A 21,860-nucleotide genomic window follows, 5' to 3' on the forward strand; every position below is an offset into this window, starting at 1 on the left:
AAAAATCCAAGATGGCGGCCAAAATAAATATGGCCGACCCAACTTTTTGTAACTGTAATTAGTAGCTCTAACTTTCCTCTTTTCAACAACGTTTTATTTTGAGGGAGTTTTCGAAGAAACTTTCGAGTTATAATTGAACTGTAAAGCCACTGTTGATAAAAATCGAGGGGTGTGCAAAAAATGTTTGGCTTCAACTAACGAGGGGTCCATCAATTTGAGTAATCAAATGCATTTTCTTCACATTTTTCGGCAAGAACTTTCGGAAAATCGCTACCTTAAGGACAAACGTCTTGAAATCCCGGTTCAACAGTGCATCAAAACTTCAGACGCACAAATCTCAAGAAGCTAGCTTCAAATAACAATGCAGTTTATTATTTTGTTCTTGCTCACTTGTAATAAGCTTAAAATAAGAAGCTCAGGTGCGCTGGTTTTGTTTACGAAGAGATTTGTGCTCTCAAAATCGTGAGTAGGTGCCAAAGTCGGCCATTGTGGCGGCCATATTGGGATTCTAACAAGTCTGTCCTTAAGCATTTTTAAAGACAAGGTGTTAATAGTGTGCCGATCTTAGCGAGAATTACTCAGTTCGAAAACAGTACAATGTTAGTGATGTTATGGACATTTTTCTCATAATAGAAAACATAATTTCACGCCTTTTACGTCGTTAAACAATTGCTTCATACTTGACCAACACTAAGTAATTGGTCCACGATTGGACCGTTTTCTCGTCTTAAGTGAAAGTGCTGAAAATAGATTCCATTATTTCGCACAACAGTGACATAAGGCTGCAAAACATCCAATTCACTTTTTTATCTCTGAAGAATATAGCTCAGTGTTGTATAGCGCCGGCAACGGTAAACATGGAACGCCAATCAAATAGCTCGATCTGCCTTTAGGCAAACATTACACACACATCAGGTAAAACACATAAAACCAAAATGCACGAGGGAAACAAATCAAACGCAGCAGCAGCAGCAGCAGCAAGCAGTAGCCAGTTAGTGTGCCTCCGATGATGCCGGTCCGGAATGTTTGCAATCTGCGAAAGCGAAATTTTTGTTTATCTTGGACTCGGACGGATGGACCGGTGCGGTCTCGTGCGAAAATTTTAACCAAACTCGCACACATTTTTTTTGTGGGGTGTGTGCACTGATTCCGAGCAGGGGTTTCTCTGCTCAGAAGACGGATGCTGTGGAGTTGAATGTTGGTACCTTTACCCTGGATTCAGATGAATCTCGACTGCTTTTTTCAAGAAGACGTAAAACAAGTTATAATACAAAGTAAAAGTTAAAGAGATAAACCAGTAGACTTTGAAACAATAAGAATGTTCATTTTAACTAACAAAATGGTTGATTTGAAAACAATAATGGATAATTTCCAAATTAGGTTTGAAATAAACATCCAAATTGCAACTAAAGTGTAGTTTGTTTCAACTATGCGTAAGATTGTTGATTCTAAACTCGTATACATAAAATAAAGTTTTAGGTTGATTCAACCCATATAATGTATTAAATTCAACTAATATTTTGTTTGAAGTTAGAATGATCTAAATTTTAGCATGAAACAACTTTGTCGTGCATCAATTTGTCCCCTCTCCACTTAAGCCCACATGAAAGAGTAATCCCGATTTTACAACGTAAACCGTATAGGTACGTACGGTGCGTCCGTTCGACGGAAAAAGGCGCACAAACGGAACCGAAATGTGTAACGAAGAATAATTTGCAGAGCAGCACCGCACCAGCGCACACTGTTGCGGATGGCATAAAAACGTGATCGAAATTATTTTGACCATGAAAACATGATTTTTGATCTTTGGTGTCTTCGGCAAAGTTTTTCTATAAAATAAGCCCTAATTTATGGAAACATCAGTTTTGTGATCAACCCCCCTAAAAGTGAGAAACGATTTCTATCTTTTTTATTTGTAAACTAAAAAAATATGTTTGTTCAGAGAAGTTGTAGACAATTTTACTAGAAACAACTTTGCTGAACATACAAAATTTCTATCTTTTGATTTGTATGTACATTTGAGGCGTTTTTTATGAAGCACCCCTAAAAATCAGTTTTTTGCTTATAACTTTTTCTACGCATTTTTCACAATTTCTAAATGTTCTAGCAAATGTTTTGCCTTATCAAAACGCGTAACTTTTGCGAAGAAAGTATATATCTATCTCTCATATTTATCATGTTATTGGAAATTTCACTTAAAAAAATGCTTATGTTTGACATACCCATTTGTTAACTTTCGCACGTTTTCGCAGGCCAGCATTTTCACATTTGAAAATATGGAACGAGTTTTATCCGTTGCAAATATAGCCAGTTTTAGCCTGATTTCGCCTGTATATTAAAATTCACATACTAGAAATGACTATCATTATAAAATGTGTCATTGTAAAACGATCAACATATCAAAAAATGTACTCAGTGCTTTTCTTACATGATTTTCCCACATGAACACCCAAAAACGTTTTCACAGAATCACTTGGAACTGCATCAGATGACTTTCCCATACAATTTAAGTTTTTTTTTTTTCAGATAAACAGTAGTGGTTCTCAAAGTAACACGATAAGTCTCTTCCACATAATAAACGATATTGTTTAATGCTCATAAAATTTTTCGTGTCCATGTACTCTTTGCAGAAATGCTAATTTTCAGAATGTTCAAATAACAACATCTAATGATTCGTTTAAAGTTGGTTTTCAATTTGTTTACTTGAAAAATATAACTTATCTGTTATTATTAACACATATCATTGATTAACGTCATCACTAATTCCATTGCTTCCATTTACTATCTCGTCATATGTTTAGAGCAAATGGTTTTTCGCATCCTACGTTTATGATGTTATAGTTATTTTTTCGGAAATAGTCCAATATTGTTGTAAGCAGTCGATGTAAAAGATCTGTGTTGGTTTGGATTCTTGTAAACTTACGTGTATTATCCTCTCTGTAATTCCTGATGTCTTTGTTGCGTGACTTTTGTGCTTCCTCGGGCAGAAAAAAAACTTATATACAGTAACTGGAACAATACATTTAATGATGTCAGTAATCAAAGATATGTGTTAATATTAACAGATAAGTTATATTTTTCAAGTTAACAAATTAAAAATCAATTTTAATCAAAACATTAGTTGCTGTTATTTGAACCTTCTGAAATTTAACATTTTCGCAAAGTGTACATGAACACGAAACATTTTATGAGCATTGGCAAGAGCACAATATCGTTTATTATGTGGAAGAGACTTATCGTACTCTTTTGAGAGCCACTGTTTATCTGAAAAAAAAACTTAAATTGTGTGGGAAAGTCATCTGATGCTGTTCCAAGTGATTCTGTGAAAACGTTTTTGCGTGTTCATGAGGGAAAATCGTGTAAGAAAAGCACTGAGTACATTTTTTGATATGTTGATCGTTTTACAATGATACATTTTATAATAATAGTCATTTCTAGTATGTGAATTTTAATATACAGGCGAAATCAGGCTAAAACTGGCTATATTTGCAACGGATAAAACTCGTTCCATATTTTCAAATGTGAAAATGCTGGCCTGCGAAAACGTGCGAAAGTTAACAAATGGGTATGTCAAACATAAGCATTTTTTTAAGTGAAATTTCCAATAACATGATAAATATGAGAGATAGATATATACTTTCTTCGCAAAAGTTACGCGTTTTGATAAGGCAAAACATTTGCTAGAACATTTGGAAATTGTGAAAAATGCGTAGAAAAAGCTATAAGCAAAAAACTGATTTTTAGGGGTGCTTCATAAAAAACGCCTCAAATGTACATACAAATCAAAAGATAGAAATTTTGTATGTTCAGCAAAGTTGTTTCTAGTAAAATTGTCTACAACTTCTCTGAACAAACATATTTTTTTAGTTTACAAATAAAAAAGATAGAAATCGTTTCTCACTTTTAGGGGGATTGATCACAAAACTGATGTTTCCATAAATTAGGGCTTATTTTATAGAAAAACTTTGCCGAAGACACCAAAGATCAAAAATCATGTTTTCATGATCAAAACAATTTCGATCACGTTTTTGGGCCATCCGCAACAGTGTGCAGCGGCCCCAAACGGAACGGACAATAATTCGTGAGGGAAGGCTAGCCCAGGCCAGTCAGCCAGCCAGCCAGCACTACAATGGATTACGCCGCGTAATGAGGTGGTGTAAATATGGTTAATGATTCATCAAAATTAGCTAATGCGATCCGTTTTTCTCGGTTCACGCCCGCCTGTGGAACTTTGCGCCCGGTTGTGGTCGGTAGGTATATGGATGGACCTCTATTGGGAATATAAACGTTGCTTTTATTGGAGGGATTTTTTTTTCTGGGAATTTGGTAGAGTTCGTGCGGTACATGTTTCAAATTGGGTGACCTTAAACGCTTTCTTATGGGGTTCTGAAAGTTTCTGCTTGGAAATTGGTGTGGAGTGGATAACCCATATAGCAAAATTTTCAGTTTTGGGCGAGAAAACTGCTTTTGAGTTGTCATAGAATTCCTCTCAGTATTCTTCCTGAGATTTCTTCAAGTACTCTTCTAAGTATTCACACGGGATTGCTCCATTGATTTCTCATGATTTTCAACGTCTTCTAGGTTTCCGTCAAGGATTTCTTCAGGGATTTGTTTATTGATTTTGCTTGAGAATCTTTCACACTTTACCGACATTTTCAGGGGATTCTTTTTGAGATTATTTCCGGTAATTTCTCCCGGGATTCCTTCAGGAATTCTGACAAGGATTCCTCCGGTTTTTTTTTCTGGAAATCCGTTAGGAATTTCTCTTAGAATTCTTCCATTGATTTCTTTTTTTCCTTCCTTTAGGGAGAATATTTTCAGGATTTCTTCAGAAATATTTTCCGGCAAATCCATCAGGAATTCTTCCCGGGATTCCATATATGATGTCTCCCGGAATTTTTACAGTGATTTCTCATTTAATTCCTTTAGAAAATTCTTTCTAGATTCCTTACGGTATTTTTACGGATTATTCTTGAGATTCCATCAGGAATTCTCCGTGGATGCTTCCTGGGTTTTATCCCGAGATTCCTTTAGGGATTTTCTCGGTATTAATTCCTACATTCACACAGGTATTCCTACGGAGATTCATTGAATGATCCTTTTGGGGATTCTTCTTGGCTTTTTAAAGGAATTCCTACATTGCACAGTGGTCCACGAAACAGATTTACGAGGAAAGATGCATTCAGCGCCTTCAAATGATTTTCTAGATTAATATGGTCTTCTACAAAGTTGTTCCTGAAATTAAGGCCCTCTTTTCAATATACATGAAAATTCTTCGGGATATTGTAGATCTATCAGTTTTGAGCAAGTTGGCTGAAGACACTTTTTATGTACCTTTAAAATTGACCGATCCAGAGGTATTTTTCTGAATAGGCTAGGGTGGTTCAAGAAAAACCGGTTTTTTGGCGTTAACTTTTTCAGTTTCGATTTTTCATCAAAGTCGCCCAGGAAACACACCATTTGAAGACGCGTCGTTTCGTGCGCTGAGATGGTCGTTATTTCTTTTGGTTCAAAAGTTACAGGCATTTTTCTTGAAAAATCATAGTTTTTTAAAAACGTTTTATGACGGGTTGGGCAAACAAAAAAATATCTTTTGCCCGCATTCAAAAGAACAAATGTTGTTATAAGACATATCAAAAAATTTGAGGAGTGTTATATTTGTAACTCAAGTGAAAAATACTTGAAAAGTGCCTATTGTTTCTAGAAAATCATTGATATCTTTTGAACGGATTGACGTAGCAACATTCTCAGCGCACGAAAATGTGCGTTTTTTAAAGCTCTAAAAATGATTCTTAACCTTCCGTAACTCGCGCGGTTGACTACCTGCGTCAGCATCACGCTAATGCTGAGTACAAAAAGCGAGATTTTTTCAACGTGTTGTACAAAATACAACAGCGCGATCGCTCGAGGGTTAAACTTCACCAAATTTGGAGCATTTTCCTATAGTTTTCATAGGGTGACGCTAGAACAAATCGTTTTATTGCTTTATCTTTTTTGTTTCAAATTTCTCGTCAAAGTCGCCTAAGAACCACTTTTAGAGCTTCCAAAAACGCGCATTTTCGTGCGCTAAGAATGTTGCTACGTCAATCCGTTCAAAAGATATCAATGATTTTCTAGAAACAATAGGCACTTTTCAAGTATTTTTCACTTGAGTTACAAATATAACACTCCTCTAATTTTTTTGATATGTCTTATAACAACATTTGTTCTTTTGAATGCTTGCAAAAGATATTTTTATTTGTTTGCCCCAACCCATCATAAACCCTTTTTAGAAAACTATGACTTTTAAGGAAAAACGCCTGTAACTTTTGAACCAAAAGAGATAACGACCATCTCAGTGCACGAAACGACGCGTCTTCAAATGCTCTACAAGTGTTTCTTGGGCGATTTTGATAAAAATTGAAACTGAAATAGTTAACGCCAGAAAACCGGTTTTTCTTGAACCACCCTAAGCTTATTCAGAAAAATACCTCTAGATCGGTAAATTTCAAAGCTACATAAAATGTGTCTTCAGCAAACTTGCTCAAAATTGATAGATCTACAACTTTCCCGAAGAATGTATACAGTTATTCTTGCAAATAAAAAAGTATGGTTACCAACTTCTTTGAAAATATGGACCACCCTGATTTTCATGCATATTTTAAAGAGTGCCTTATTATTAGGGACAACTTCGTGGAAACCCCTATTTGCCTAAAAACTCATTTGATGGCGTTGAATGCATCTTTCCTCGTAAATCTGGTTCGTGGACCACTGTGCATTGGTTTCTTAGGGGTTTAGAAATTTCTCCTGGGTGTTACTCAAGGATTCCTTCACAGATTCCATCAAGAAGTCTTGCCTGGATTCCTCCAGAGATTCCCCCGCGATTTCTTTATTAATTTCTCCTGAAATTCTTAAAAGGATTTTTCCGGAATTTCATTTAGCGAGAACCACCGGGAATCCTCTCAGAATTCTCGCCGCGATTCCTTCATGAATCCTGCCCGAGTTTTCTATAAGGATTCCTCCATAAATTCTTTCCGGAATTCCTCCCGGGATTTATTTGGGGATTTCTACAGGAAATTCTTCCGAAATTCGTTCAAGGATATTTTCCGGATCCCACCAAGGACTGCTTTCGGGATTTTTACAATGATTCCTCCCGGGTTCACTTCCTCTAGGATTCTTTCTGGGACTCCGGGATTTTGATTCTTCAGGACTGTCTTCAGGAATTCCTTCCGGGATTTCTTCATTGATTTTGCCTAAGATTTCTTTGTAGATTCCTTCTGATATACATTTCAGGATTGTTTCCGGCCCTTGTGGGATTGCTTCTGAGATTCGTTCATTGATTTCTCCCGAGAAAAACCCTTTATGGCTTCTTAAGCCAAAGTTGGCTTAAGAGTGATTTCTTCCACTCTTCTACAGCATAATTGTTTGTTGGGTATTGCTTCTGAGATTCCTTCGGGGATTCCTCCAGGGATTCCAAGAATTCCAACACTAATTCCGATTGGGAATCCTCCAGAAACTCTAGCAATGCACCCTATCAGGTATTTCTCCTGGGGTTCCTTCAGGGATTCCTCTAGGATTGTTTCAGAAATCTCTCTCGTGATTCTTCCAGAGATTCCTCCAGGAAATTTAATGGGATTCTTTTGTGATTCATGCATAGATTACTCCTACATTCTTTAAGGGATTTCTGTCCTGGGTTTCTCCCGGGATTCCTTCAGGGATTTCTTCCGGGCTTGCTTCCGGATTTCATTCGAAATTCTTTTGGGAAATCTTTCCGAGATGATATCTCCAGGAACCCTTTCAGGATTCCTTCCTAAATTTTCCCTGAGGTTCCTTCAGAGATTCCACCAAGATTCACTCAGAGATCCTTCTTGAGATTTTTTCAAGAATTCTTCAGGAGATTCTTTCAGGAATTTCTCCAGATATTTTTTTTGGGATTTCTGCGAGGATTACTTCATGTGGGTATGGGTATTTTCCATAGTGGGGTCTCCAGTTAGTCTAGTGGTTAAGGCTATGGATCGTCAATCCGGAGACAGAGGGTTCGATTCCCGTTCCAGTCGGGAAAATTTTCTCGACTTCCTGCGCATAGTGTATCATTGTGCTTGCCTCACAATATACAAATTCATGCAATGGCAGGCAAAGAATGCCCTTCAATTAATAACTGTGGAAATGCTCAAAGAACACTAAGTTGAAGCGAGGCAGGCCAAGTCATAGTTGGGAAGAAGAATATGCTGCAAAGGCAGGAGAATGACCGTAAATCGATCCAGACATTCTGGTCTTGCTGAATGAAAAAAAAAAAGTTTGAATGAGATCAAATAAGTGAAACATCTAAAGAATCAACTAGGGACAAATGGAGAACGTCACTTACTTGCTATCTGGTATCATTCTGGGACATTACAAAGTTTTACATAATAAGCTTCATTATACAACACTTTTCTGTTGCATAATGTGCACCATTATGCAACACTTTAAAATTTGATGAAAAACACTATGCCACTATGCCACACTATCCAATAGTATAAACTAGTCCATCAGGTCGTTTTCAGCGGTGGTCCATTTTTTGGTCCAAATTTATAACAGTTCTAAAAATTTGGAACCCCAAAAATAGACCAAATTATGTTCAGTTCCACCGGTATTTGTCCTCGGAGATTAGTTAAATTCACAATCCTAGAAGTTTGTTGAGAATTCTTCTAGGAGATCCGTCAAGGAAGTTCCTTCGGAAATTCCCCAGAAGTTTCTTAAAGAATTCTCTGGAGAAATCCTCCAGGAGTTCCTCCGGGAATCCCTCCAAGAGTTCGTCCGAGAATTGCTGCAGAAGTTCCTCCGTGAGCTGCAACAGAAGTTCATCTGGGAATTGTTCCAGGAGTTCCTTCGGAAATACCTCCAGGAGTTCGTCCGGAAATTGCTCCAGGAGTTCCTCTGGGAATTACTCCAGGAGTTTTTTCCGGGAATTACTCCAGGTCCTCTGGGAATTACTCCAGGAGTTCCTCCAGGAATTGCTACAGGAGTTCCTTCGGGAATTACTCCAGGAGTTTTTCCGGGAATGACTCCTGGAGTTCTTCGGAGTGTTGCTCCAGGAGTGCCTCCGAGAGCTGCTCCAGGAGTTCCTCTGAGAATTTCTCCATCAGTTCCTTCGGAAATTTCTTCAATAGTCCCTATGTAAAATCCTTGGTGAGTTCCTCCGGAAATTGCTCAAGTAGCTTCTCCGGGAATCCCTGCAGGGATTCTTTCAGGAATCCCTTCAAGAGGTTTCGTTGGAAAATCATTCAGAAGTTTCTCTGGGAGTTCCTCTACGAGTTTCTAGGAAATTCCTCCAGTATTTCTTCCGAAAATTCTTTCAGCATTTCCTTCGGAAATTTCCTTAGGACTTCTTCCGAAAATTGCTTCAAGAGTTGCTTCAGGAGTTTCTCTGTGAGTTCCTTCGGGAGCCCTTCTGGGAATTCCTGCAGGAATTCCTCCAGCAATTCTTCTAGGAACTCCTGCAAGAATTCCCCCGGCAATATTTCAGGAGTGCTTCAACAATTCCTCCAAATTTCTCCAGGAACTCCACCGTTTTTTCCGAAAATTGCTCCAGGAGTTCGTCCTGGAATTGCTCTAAGATCGTGGTCACCAAAGTGCGGCCCGCGGGCCGCACGTGACGTCTAGTTCTCTATGTTGCCGTAGAATTCCTTACAATATTTGTTACGGAAGTGGTTCTACTCCCGAAATACTCAAGAATAACGTGTTGAATATTTCACAAATCGGTCCAGATGTTGCAATACAATCAGGATCACTGCTCTAGGAGTTCCTCCCGGAATCGCTTTAGGAATTGCTCCGGAATTTATTTCAGGAGTTGCTCAGTGAGTAGATCCAGGAGTTCCTCTGGGAATTACTCCAGGTGTTTCTCCGAAAACTGCGCCAAGAGTTTTGTCGGGAAATTTCCCCCAGTATTTCCGCCGGCAATGCTACCGGAAGGTCCTCCGGCTATTACTCCAGGAGTTCCTCCGCAAATTCTTCCTGCAGTTCCTTATTCTCTATGAATTCCTCCGGAAGCCCTTCTGGGAATTCCTCCTTGCATTCCCCCAGCATTTTTTCTAGGAATTCCTGCGAGAATTCCTCCAGGAGTTGCACCGGAAATTCTTTCAAGGGGTACTTCGAAAATTCCTTCTGGAGTTTCACCGGAAATTTCCTCAGGTGTTTTTCCGAAACTTTTTCCAGGAGCTCCTCTGGGAGTTCTTCTGGCTTTCGTCAAGGAGTTCTTCTATATTTTCCTCCAGAAATTCCTCCAAGAACTTTCTCAACAATTTTTTAAGGAGTATTTTCAGGAATTCCTCCAGGATTATCTTTAGGAGTTCCTCCGTGGGTTACTCCAGAAGTTCCTCTGGGAATTGCTACAGGAGATTATACGAGAACAACTCCAGGAGTTCATGCGAGATTTGTTCCAGGAGTGCTTCCGTTAGTTGCAGGAATCACTAGGAGTTCCTCCAGAAATTGCTCTAGGATTTCCTCCGGGAATTGCTCCAACAGGTTCTCCGTGAATTGCTTCAGGAGTTCTTCTGGGAATTGCTCCGTTAGTTCTTTCGGAAATAACTCCAGGAATTCCTTTGGTTCCTTTAGCAATTCTTCTAGGAGTTGCTGCGTAGAATCATCCATAAATTCCTCCGAGAGTTTCTCCGGGAATTTTCCAGAAGTTCCTTCGATAATTTCTCCGGATTTTTTTTTTTTCATATGTTCCTCCGAGAGTTGCTCCGGGAATTTTCCCTTTCTTTGAAGGTCAAACGTTTTTCAGAGCCCATTATATAAATCATAAATGAGGGGGTTAGAAGCAAAGGGGTGTAAGTGACAAAAACCCACTTTCGAGTAAATGAGGTTTAATGTTTTTGACCAATTTTTCATTCCATACAAAATGTATGAAACTTAAAAATGAACCCAATTTTCTCTGATTTATTGTAATTTTCCCAATCATCGTAGAAACAATCTTTAAAAAGTTCCTGAAAGCTTGAAATCTGTAGAATTTTATGATATGCTCAACTCAAAATCGACAAAATGGTCACTTACACCCCTTTGATTCTGGGCCCCTCAAATGTTCAAAATTTCATTGCATTCGGTTTATTGAATCCGGAGGTATAACAGTTCAAAGTTGGCTATCGAATAACTACCTTTTTCTAAAATCTTTATAACTTCTGGCAGCAAGGATGGAAATCTAGTGATCATGATAAGATCCCGAATGTGTCGCGGTTGAAGCGCATCGCGCGATCATAGCAACAACGATAGAACCTTGTCGTCAAGCATTATAACAAATCACGCTCCGCGAAAATTGAATCGCGAGGCATGTGCGGCCATGATGCGATCGTTATCATGCAGAAGAAATGATAAATACCGAAAATTATTCACTTTTTGTGCATTCTTGTTGCTCTAATATCAAGATATGCCAATGAATGTATTGTTTTTAATCATGAGTTCTGTTTATTGGTTCATAAGTGGTTTAAATCCAAGTTCAAATCATGATGAATAAAATTTATCGCGACTTGTAACATAATCCGATAACGTGTGATCCCATGATAAAGAGTGCATCAGATGCTTGGATTGCCTGTGATCCCATGATACAAGCACGGGGCGAAGGTGTCGGCATCATGCTACTGCAAGAGCAAAGGCAATCTTGGATTGTTCGTATCCTGTATCATTTGTCACTAGAAGTGATTTTCTTCCATCCTTGTCTGGCAGAATAGCCCGAACGATTTCAAATTATGACCACTAATTCACAACTAGTCGATCAACTTACAGTTAAAATTTGAGAACACAGATCGAAAAACGAGTGTTAATTTCGGTGACATACAATGCACATGATTGGAGCGTGGGATATCACAGAAGTTTACATGACATATCATGTAAAAGTCATAAAATATCATGTAAACTTCCATTACATGTCGTGTAATTCAGCATGGCTCTGAGTTTTTACATGTAATAGGGTATCGGGATGCTTCGTTGGCATAGTCCCCTCGTTCGGCCTATCTCAACGTAAACCAAAAACTCAAACAAACACGCATAACTGGATATCGCCAAACAACTGTAACATTTCGTTTCAATTTTAGCACGTTGGAACATTAAAATTAAATGAAAATGTCACTTTGTTTAGCCTTTGCAGACGCCATGATTCCTCGGCTTAGTGGACAGTCTATACACATTATCATAAATGGCATGATTCTGGAACATTTCGAAATGACTTTTCAATAACTGAACATTTGATGTGACAGCCAAAGACGCTATTTTGAACTTGTGTATTTGTTTTCAACGAATAATAACTATTTTACAAATTGAATGTGGGCCGAATATTGAGGACATTTTTTTTACTATATACCCAAATCTTGGCCCACCCGTAAAGTGACGTCAAAAACACCGATAAAAAAGACGTAAACAACATTTCTTGCGTAAGAACCAGAAAGAACGAACAGTAAGAAAGATTTTGTGAGCTGTGACTGTAAAAAATATAACACAATAATAGGGTTGCGTTGTTTTCATTACTAAATTAAGAAAGAACTTTAGTTTAAGTGCTTTATTTATAGTTTTTTGAAAATTTGGCTCCGAAAATGTAATTTAAGGGTAAGATTGGTGAACAGAGAGAACTTCAGCAGAAATATTGAAAAAAAAAATGAGATAATTAGTGGTTCTAGTGCATGGAAAGCAATAGGCCAACGTTGTATCCACTAATAGGCCAATTTTTGTACCATAGACCAACGTTGCATACCATCGCATCGAATCTTTTCAACTTAATTAAGTGAATTCTTGAATATTTACTTTAGTTTACTTCCAATTGGTGAAATATGCATTTACCTAGAGTGTGGAATAGGGTCAACCTCAACATAGTATTTCTAGTGCTATTAAATCATGAGTTATGGTCAAAATTGCCAAGGCGGCTTGCAAATTAGGCCAAGGAATGGTACATATACCCTATAACACAAATTTACATGATATATCATGTAAACCATCATAAAATTAAGTTTACATGACTAAAATGAAGTTTACATGACGTGTAAATCCAATTATTTTTATCTGTGAATATTTGATGCACTTCTCAAAATGTTACAGCTAGTTGAACATTTTTTGAGAAGTGAACATTTTGCCTGTCCCGATCATTTTGTCTATCCCCTGTATATCGATATTTTATGGAATGACTGTGTGTGTATATAGATTTGATGTTTAGTGGGTTTTCCAAGGAATCTACGACATTCGTTTTCTAATCGCGATTTTCGTGAAATCTGTGACGTTGCAATTCTTGCAACCCTACAATCGTCATCCAGCCCTACCTTTAAATTTTCCAGGCATATAAAATCACGTAAGAATCGACAAGTACAAAATTTATGATAAATGTCACCTGCTGAAGTACTGATAAGCGACTGATAAAGGGATAATAATACTGCTATTACGTAGATATATTACGACAATTCAAGCTCAAAGAAGATAAGCGATAAGCTACCGGGAAGCCACTTCAGATTTAAACTGTCATTGATACTATCATTGGTCTTTACGGCACACAATCCTATCCATTCTTTCCGGCAACCAGTCTACACCGGTTGATTTTCGGTCGGCCTAGGTATAATAAACATACACGCGAATCGTACGACGATAGGTGTAAATATCAAAAACCACGATAATGACGAAGACCGCGAGAACGGAATGGTCGGACGGAACAATGTCCAGCGCCCAGCGCAGCGGCGGCACAACGACACGCATCCATCCAGAAAAAGAAGTGCGACAGCGATGACGATGACCGGTACAACGCCGCGGCCGGTGAGTGAGCTTGTGGGAAGACCAAAAAAGCCTACAAACACCACACAGAGATGACAACAAAACTGAAAAAAAAAAATCGGACACGTTGCAGGAAAGTAGCGCTGTTTATAAGGGGGGACGCCCGGCCGGTGGAGCTTGCTTGATTGGTTGGGTGGTGGTAGTTCTACATATTCTCGCGCCCGATGTGAAGATAGTTTGTCGCTCCGGCGCAGTGGTTCCCGAACGTTGTCATTCGGTTCTGATCATGTTGATCTGTTCTTATGTGTATTGGAGAAGCATTGAAACTTTTGATCAATTACGAAAATTGAATGCTCTTCTTCTTCTTCTTCTTGGCGTAACGTCCCCATTGCACTGGAACAAAGCCTGCTCCTCAGCTTAGTGTTCTATGGGCACTCTCACAGTTATAAACACTCAGAGCTTGCTCAGCCAATGACCATTTTGTATGTGAGACAGGCACGAAAAGACTCTATATCTAAGAAAGTCGAAGATCTTTCCGCAATGAAAAGTTCCTGGACCCACCGGGAATCGAATCCGTCATCGTCAGCATGGTCTTGCTGTACAGTGTATCTGTTGGCACGAAGTAAAGCCTTGAATTATGTTGTTAATAAATAAGTCATTAGTTGTTCAAACCCGTAACTGAGTAGACGTTCATTTCACTGTGCTAAGAGGTTATTGGCCCAGCCTTAACAACCGTTACTCGGGAAAGTCAACATAAGTGAAAATTTTGTTTCGTGAACTCGGAACATTTACCAATCATGAGTCGTGAAGGTGGAGATGGTTCCAGAGGAGTTCCGGCGAATAACGGACCAAGGATCAATTCGAGCAGCGTATCTTTGCCGATTGGAGAGAGGCTTCACGGAAGAGAGAATTATAGTTCCTGGTCGTTCGCTATGAAGATGGTGCTGATAAGAGAAGGGAGCTGGAGTGCCGTGGATGTAGCCGAAGGTGCAGCCGTGAATCAAGAAGTTTCGTTGAGAGCCCTTGTCACAATATGACTTAGTATTGATCCAATCAACTATAACTTAGTTCAAGAAGCTAAAACAGCACAGGAAGCCTGGATGAACCTCAAGAATGCATTCCAGGACAGCGGGATGACCCGCCGCATGGGTCTGCTGCGGAAGCTAACAGGTATTCGTCTGGTCGAGTGCAGATCTGTGGAAGAATACGTAAATGAAATAATGTCCACAAGTCATAAGCTAGCGGAGGTTGGCTTCAAAGTGGATGATACATGGCTGGCCAGTCTGCTGCTTATGGGCCTTCCAGAGAATTACGAGCCCATGATAATGGGTCTGGAGGCTTGTGGCACGAAGATTACGGCGGATACAGTGAAGTCAAAAATACTTCAAGACGTCAAAGTTGCAAGTGATCCGAAGACATCTAGTTCCGATGGAGCGTTTATCAGTCATCAGAAGAAGTCATCGAAGCACAAATCGAGCGTGCAGTGCTTCTAGTGTAAGCGGCTCGGACATTTCGCGTCAGAATGCCAGCAAACGGTTGGCGGATCGGAAAATAATCGACAGAAGTTTTCGCGGCTGAAGTTCTCGAAGAATACGGCATTCAGTGTTACAACGTCATCAACCAACAGCGAGCAGTGGATATTCGATTCTGGAGCGACAACTCACATGTACCGTGACCTGCCTGTTTTGGAGAACCGTAGGAAGACATCACAAACCGTAACTGTTGCAAACGATGCCGAAGTCCCAGTAGTTGCCGTTGGAGATGTGAAGCTAGAAGCTGACGTTGAAGGTATTTCTTGCTCAGTTGTCTAATGCTCTCTGTGTTCCAGAGCTTTCCATAAATCTACTGTCCATAAGTCAAATTTGTAAGAAAGGCCATCGAGTTATCTTTACGAGCGATGCATGTGAAGTCTACAATGTTCAATCCGGATAGATGGTTGCTGTAGGATTCCAGAAAAATGGCCTCTATCAACTGAAGTTGACCAGCAATCAAACTGCATGTGCTGCCGGATATGACGGAATTATGGCATCGACGATTGGGGCATATGAACTACAGAAGCATGGCGTTGTTGCGGACCATGGCAACGGGCGCTGATTTTGCAATGACGAAGACTAAACCATGTGTGCCGTGCATCGAAGGTAAGCACCAGAGGTTACCATTTAAATCCAAGGGACCAAGGTCAACGGTGTAGTATCAGGTGGACGTGCTCCGAATGAGATACTACTGAGTACCTACTGCATATGTATATGTATAGAGTAAGCCAGCGAACGATCTGAATAAATAATATATTGTTGAGTTGTTTCGTGACTATTAGTAATCCTACATTATAGAGATCTGCGGAGGCGGCCATTGTGAGCCAATCGTGCAGAGAGAACTGTCAAAGTGTGAGCCAAATGAACATGCTTATCGTTCGTAGGAATGCGTCGTTTGAACGGTATTGCAATCGGAACTAAATAAAGAAAAATTATTTATTTTTAATATCGAGAAATTGGCGGCATATGTATGTTTAGTAAAAGATAAAAATTTAGCAATTCTGCTTTCAAAAGCTCATGCTTATGACGACACTTTTGTTGCTGAACTTGTCGAAAAAACTTCCATTGCTGCTTCTTGCTTCACTTCTGCCGATATGATTAGCGTAACACTTTTGCAATGAATTTCAGATTTCTTTGATTGCTCCGCTATTTCAACAAAATTTTGGGAAAAAAATTCTACCATAGTTAGAAAATGTAAACAAAGCAACTTGAACCACAACGAAGTCACGCACAAAGTTTGAACATCTAGCTTTGTAGCAAGTGTTGGCAGCTGTTGTAAACAAAACAAACAGTGTTGCCGAATCGACGTATGTAACTTCCGCTCATCTCTATGTAGAGGATTTCTAGTGACTATCGGCCTAACCAGATGTGTTCTGTTATTGCCCGTATCCTCCGTGATGATTCCCCACCTCTTCGATCTCCCATGGTTTGGGAGATGTTACAGTGGCGTACGAGGATGAAGATTTTTATGATTCGTATGAAAAGTGTTTTGTTTTGCGTGCATAATCGTGTAGTGTGATAAATTTGTGAACCTCGATGTGGCATTTTGCTTTATTTGGCTATGATTTGTTTTGTGTTTTTATGTTTTTTTGTCCTTTGTGACATTTTTCATAACCAAAACAATAGCCAATTGTTATTTGGTGATGATGAGTAGCATTCATCTTTCATTCAGAGATTTTCATGTTTTAATGCGCCCTTGGATAAAATCCTTTTTGCGTGGGTAGTTTTTATACAGGGGATAGACAAAATGATCGGGACAGGCAAAATTTTCACTATTCAAAAAATGTTCAACTAGCTGTAACTTTTGGAAAAGTGCATCAAATATTCTCAATTTTTTACTGTAAGTTCTTCAACTAGTTGTGTATCAGTGGACAAAATTTGGAAAAGATCGGACAATTCTTCACGAAGTTATAAAGATTTTTGAAAAAGATAAAATTATCCGATAGCCAACTTTGAGCTGTTATATCTCCGGATTCAATGAACCGATTGCAATGAAATTTTGGCAATTCACGACTTATATAATGAACTCTGAAAAACATTTGACTTAACTTGAATTTTTTAACAAGTGAAAAAGTTATAGTGATTTTATTTTTTTCGCGATTTTTTAGTAAATTGGTCTATTTTTAACATGCATCCCATTACTTTTTCAACTTATTGGCGGCTATATTGTTACTTTCCTTCAAAACGCATTTATATATAAGTCAATTAGAGGGAAACTAAATGAACTATAATTTGCATCTTGAATTTTGAAACGATGTTGATGTTTTGGATAATTTGGTGTTTTATTAGAAAAATAATCTAATCGTTATAATTTTCTTCCGTGTTAAGAATATTAAGTTAAGTCAATGGTTTTTCATAGCTCATTATATAAGACATAAATGGTCAAAATTTCATTGCATTCGGTTCATTGGATCCGGAGATATAACAGCTCAAAGTTGGCTATCGGATAATTTTACCTTTTTCAAAAATCTTAATAACTTCGTGAAAAATTGTCCGATCTTTTCCAAATTCTGTCCACTGATACACAATTAGTTGAAGAACTTACAGTAAAAAATTGAGAATATTTGATGCACTTTTCGAAAAGTTACAGCTAGTTGAACATTTTTTGAAAAGTGAAAATTTTGCCTGTCCCGATCATTTTGTCTATCCCCTGTATGTGACTACTTTTTCATGAATCTCTGTTTTATCACCGTATGTTTCGAGGCGCAATTTTTGCTACCGTCACTATTGAAATGATTTGGCGACAACGGTTACACGAATCAGGAGGACAATGGTGCAAGATGGCTGAAAAACAGACAATGGCCAGCACATCTCTATACTAGACATGTTTATTCATTGTATGTATATGCTTTGTTTGATGCAAGAGTTTGTGTCAAGCTTGGATCTGTTGTTTTAGTGCTATGCTGTTTTTTAGATACGATTGCACTTTAAGTTGTTGTGAAGCTTGCCGATGACTATTTCGTTGATTTTTTCGAGAGGAAAATAGCTAACTTTGCTTGGCATGGATGAAGCAGTAATTTCATCAAAAGAAGGGAAGGATGGAGAAAGCAGTCGGTCGCAAGGAAAGAAGTGCTTCAGTGATAGCCCGGAAAAAAATAAACGAAGTTGAACCATATAATAATAGTGGCATAAGTGATTATTTAATAAGTTGTTCCCTCAACAGTTTTTCTCTTTAATAGATTGACGCTGTGAATTATAATATATTTTCCAATGTATTGTATAATTGTATAATAACTCAGGAGAATAATCTGCATGTTGTATTTTATAATTCATATAATACTACCTACAAATAGTAGGCTTCAGAAATAAAAATGTTATACGGTGCATTCGAATTCTAATGGGTGAAGGAGTTGTAGTATCAGGTGGACGTGCTCCGAATGAGATACTACTGAGTACCTACTGCATATGTATATGTATAGAGTAAGCCAGCGAACGATCTGAATAAATAATATATTGTTGAGTTGTTTCGTGACTATCGGCCTAACCAGATGTGTTCTGTTATTGCCCGTATCCTCCGTGATGATTCCCCACCTCTTCGATCTCCCATGGTTTGGGAGATGTTACAAACGGAAGTGTTGGAGCTAATACATTCTGATTTGTGCGGTCCAATGGAGACAACTTCTATCGGTGGCAGCAAATATTCCTTAACATTTATCGATGACATCATACGCTCAGAAAACCGTTCTGATAATCGTGAACAAACAAACGCAAATATGAGAACAAGCAAATATACACCGTGAACTGGAACTAGTTCCAGCTTTCAATATGGGCGTTCTAGAGAACGTGAAATCTAGTTCACGGTGTACATTTCTTATTGTTGTTATCGTTGCTATGCATAGTTCTCGTTTGTTCCCGTTGCCGTGACTGGGAGTGCACGTATATCTGAACGGATTTTTTTGCGTGCAGCAGAAAAACATTCATGTATTTTTTACGGTCCAAGAATCAAGTTCTGTGGGCGTTCAAGAATTTTAAAGCAAATGTCGAAACACAGACTGGTAAGAAGATAAAGCGGTTCAGAAGCGATAATGGTACAGAGTTCACAAGCGTGGAATTTCAAAAGTACCTAAAAATGTGTGGAATCAACCATGAATTCAATGCGAATCTGGGAAAGCGATTTTGGGCGGAGGCGGTTGGAACTGCAGTTTACATTACTAATCGATCACCAATAAAAGGATTACGGATTACACCGGAGGAGGCATTCTATGGGAAAAGCCCGGATTTATCCCACTTGAGAGTATTTGGATCTGAAGCGATTTCATTCGTATCTAAGGTCAAGCGCAGGAAGTGGGACCCAAAATCAGAAGCGTGTATTTTCATCAGATATGGCAATAACGGAAACGGCTACAGGCTATACAACACAAAGGCAAGATTTTTGTGAGCCGGGATGTGATTTTCATCAGTGAAACTGTTGAGCGGCAAGAATATCCGAAAGTTAATGAAGCATCATCGACAATTGAGATAGTGACTGAAGAAGCAACAAATATTGATGAGTCTATTCCGGAGCCTGAGGTGAAGACAGCGAAAGTGAAGTTGATGATAATGAAGCGGTAACTGAGGAATTCAACACGACCGTTGTGGAACGTAGAGTGGATCCAGCTGAAACCGAGGCTGGTACATCACTTGCGCTCCCTCCGCAATTTGAGGACCCGCAATCAAATGTGGTTAGGCGTAGCGAGAGGGAGCGCAGACCTCCAGGTAAGTACACTGAATATCATGTGACGTACAGTATCTTCCCTAAGAAATCCAATTCCACGCAGGATCTTGCAGAACAAGACAGTAGTCCAGTTGCGCTCCCATCACGTTTTGAATTTCGGAATTAATTTCTAGAGAGTTTAGTAGATGTTATTTCTCAAGAGATCCCAGAAAAAAATCTCTGGGAAAATCTCGGGAGTACTTCCTGGAGAAGTCCTGGCAAGAGCTCTTGAAGAAATTCCAGACGTAACTTCTTTAGGAATCTGAGGATAAACTCCTGGAAGAATCCCAGATGGAACTTCTGAAGAATTTCTAAATAAACCTCCGGAAGAATCTCATCCAAGGATGTTTTCGATCACCTGGCAATCGTTTGACTCATTTGTCCATAACTCAGTTCAGAAACCTAATATTGAAATGTTGTGTTTGGCAAAGTTGTAGATTAATGTTTTTCTCACAATTATCACCAAGGACGCCATATTCTTACTCTAATATTTACATCGTAAAAGTGTTAGTACCACCTACTCATACTAAACGATCGGATTTTTCGATCGTTTAGTATGAGTAGGTGGTAGTAGCGCTCTAGCGCTGAATATATTAGATGTAGAATATGACGGTTTAGATCGATTTTCTGTTTCGTCCGAGAAAATGTGCACGAGTAAAGAAGTTTGTACGAGGTTGTAACTATCATCAGCTGAGTTACTTCCGCGATTTCATTAAGCTCAGTAATCATGGTTGCATCCAGAATCATCCAATTCATTACTAATTGGGACGTGCTAGTCCCAACATTGACAAAACATCGGAAATGTCAAGCGTATGCTTTGCTGTTGGTTGATGCGTGCGAAAAAGTTTGCATACTTGGCAAAGCGTGTACTGAAGGCTTAAGAATGTGACGGCGCAGACCAAGACCCAGAAGGCCCAAATGATCATGTTCTGGTTTTAAATGAAGTTGTAGGACAAAATCTGGTATATGGTTCCGGTTGGGCTCATAGTGGGATTAATGATGATCTTGAAAAGGAATTTGTGGCATTTAGAGGAATTCCTCCAAAGTTTGCTCCCGGGTTTTCTTCTGAGGTTCCACCTGGAGTTCATTCTGACTTCTCTCCGGGAATTTCAACTAGGAAAACTTCCGTGATTATTACAGAAATTGCATCCGTGATAACTCTCAGAGTATCTTTTTGGATTCTTTCAGGACTTCTCCAGCAATTCTACACAAGAATTCCCTAGGAGTTCCTACTGGAGTTCTTTTCTGATCTCCTACTGGGGATCCTGCAGGATTCTCGGGAATTATCCAGGATTATTTTTTCGAGTTTATTCTATGAACACTTTCAGAACTTTCAGCTCCTTCAGGAATTCCTATTGGAGTTTATTCTGGGATTCCTCCAGTCCCCGTTCAAATGTGTTTAATTTTTTCTGGGATTCCTAGAAAGAATTAAAGAAGAAAAAAGGAAGCAACTGGAGGAACTGCTGGACCAATTCCTCGAGTTTTTTTTTTGGAGAAATTCATCATGAAAATTTTGTAGAAATTTTATACGGAACTAACGGAAGAAGGTTATATGGAATTCCTGGGAGTAATTCCATAATGAATTCCATTGAAAATTCATGAAGAATTACCAAATAAGATAATCTAAAGAATTTCTATGACAACTATTTGAGAGAGTTCCAGAGTGAACATCCGTAGAAATTTCAGAAGGAACTCTTGGAGAAATCCCGGAAGAAATATGTAAAGGCCAGGAACCCCTTCAGATATTTGTTCCAGGATTTCTCCAGATATTTCTCCAGAAAATCCTCTAGGAATTTCAGCCACGAATTCTTCTAGAGATTTTTCCAGAATTTAGAAATTTGTAAAGGAATTTCTCCCGGAATACCTCAAGAAATTCCTCCAGGGATTCCGCCATGGATACCTCCAAGAATTTCTCCAGGAATGCCTCCAGGGAT

The 21,860-nt window shown here is 38.8% G+C and overlaps 1 long non-coding RNA gene across 1 annotated transcript; it reads left to right on the plus strand.

Moving 5' to 3' along the window:
- The first annotated feature begins 1,593 nt into the window (after positions 1–1,593).
- LOC134288452 (uncharacterized) lies at positions 1,594–18,717 on the plus strand. The gene is made up of 2 exons (XR_009997963.1): positions 1,594–18,070; positions 18,148–18,717. It is a non-coding gene; the product is annotated as an uncharacterized LOC134288452 (long non-coding RNA).
- Positions 18,718–21,860: the final 3,143 nt, after the last annotated feature.

This window comes from Aedes albopictus, chromosome 2 (assembly GCF_035046485.1).
Source record: "Aedes albopictus strain Foshan chromosome 2, AalbF5, whole genome shotgun sequence".
NCBI lineage: Eukaryota > Metazoa > Arthropoda > Insecta > Diptera > Culicidae > Aedes > Aedes albopictus.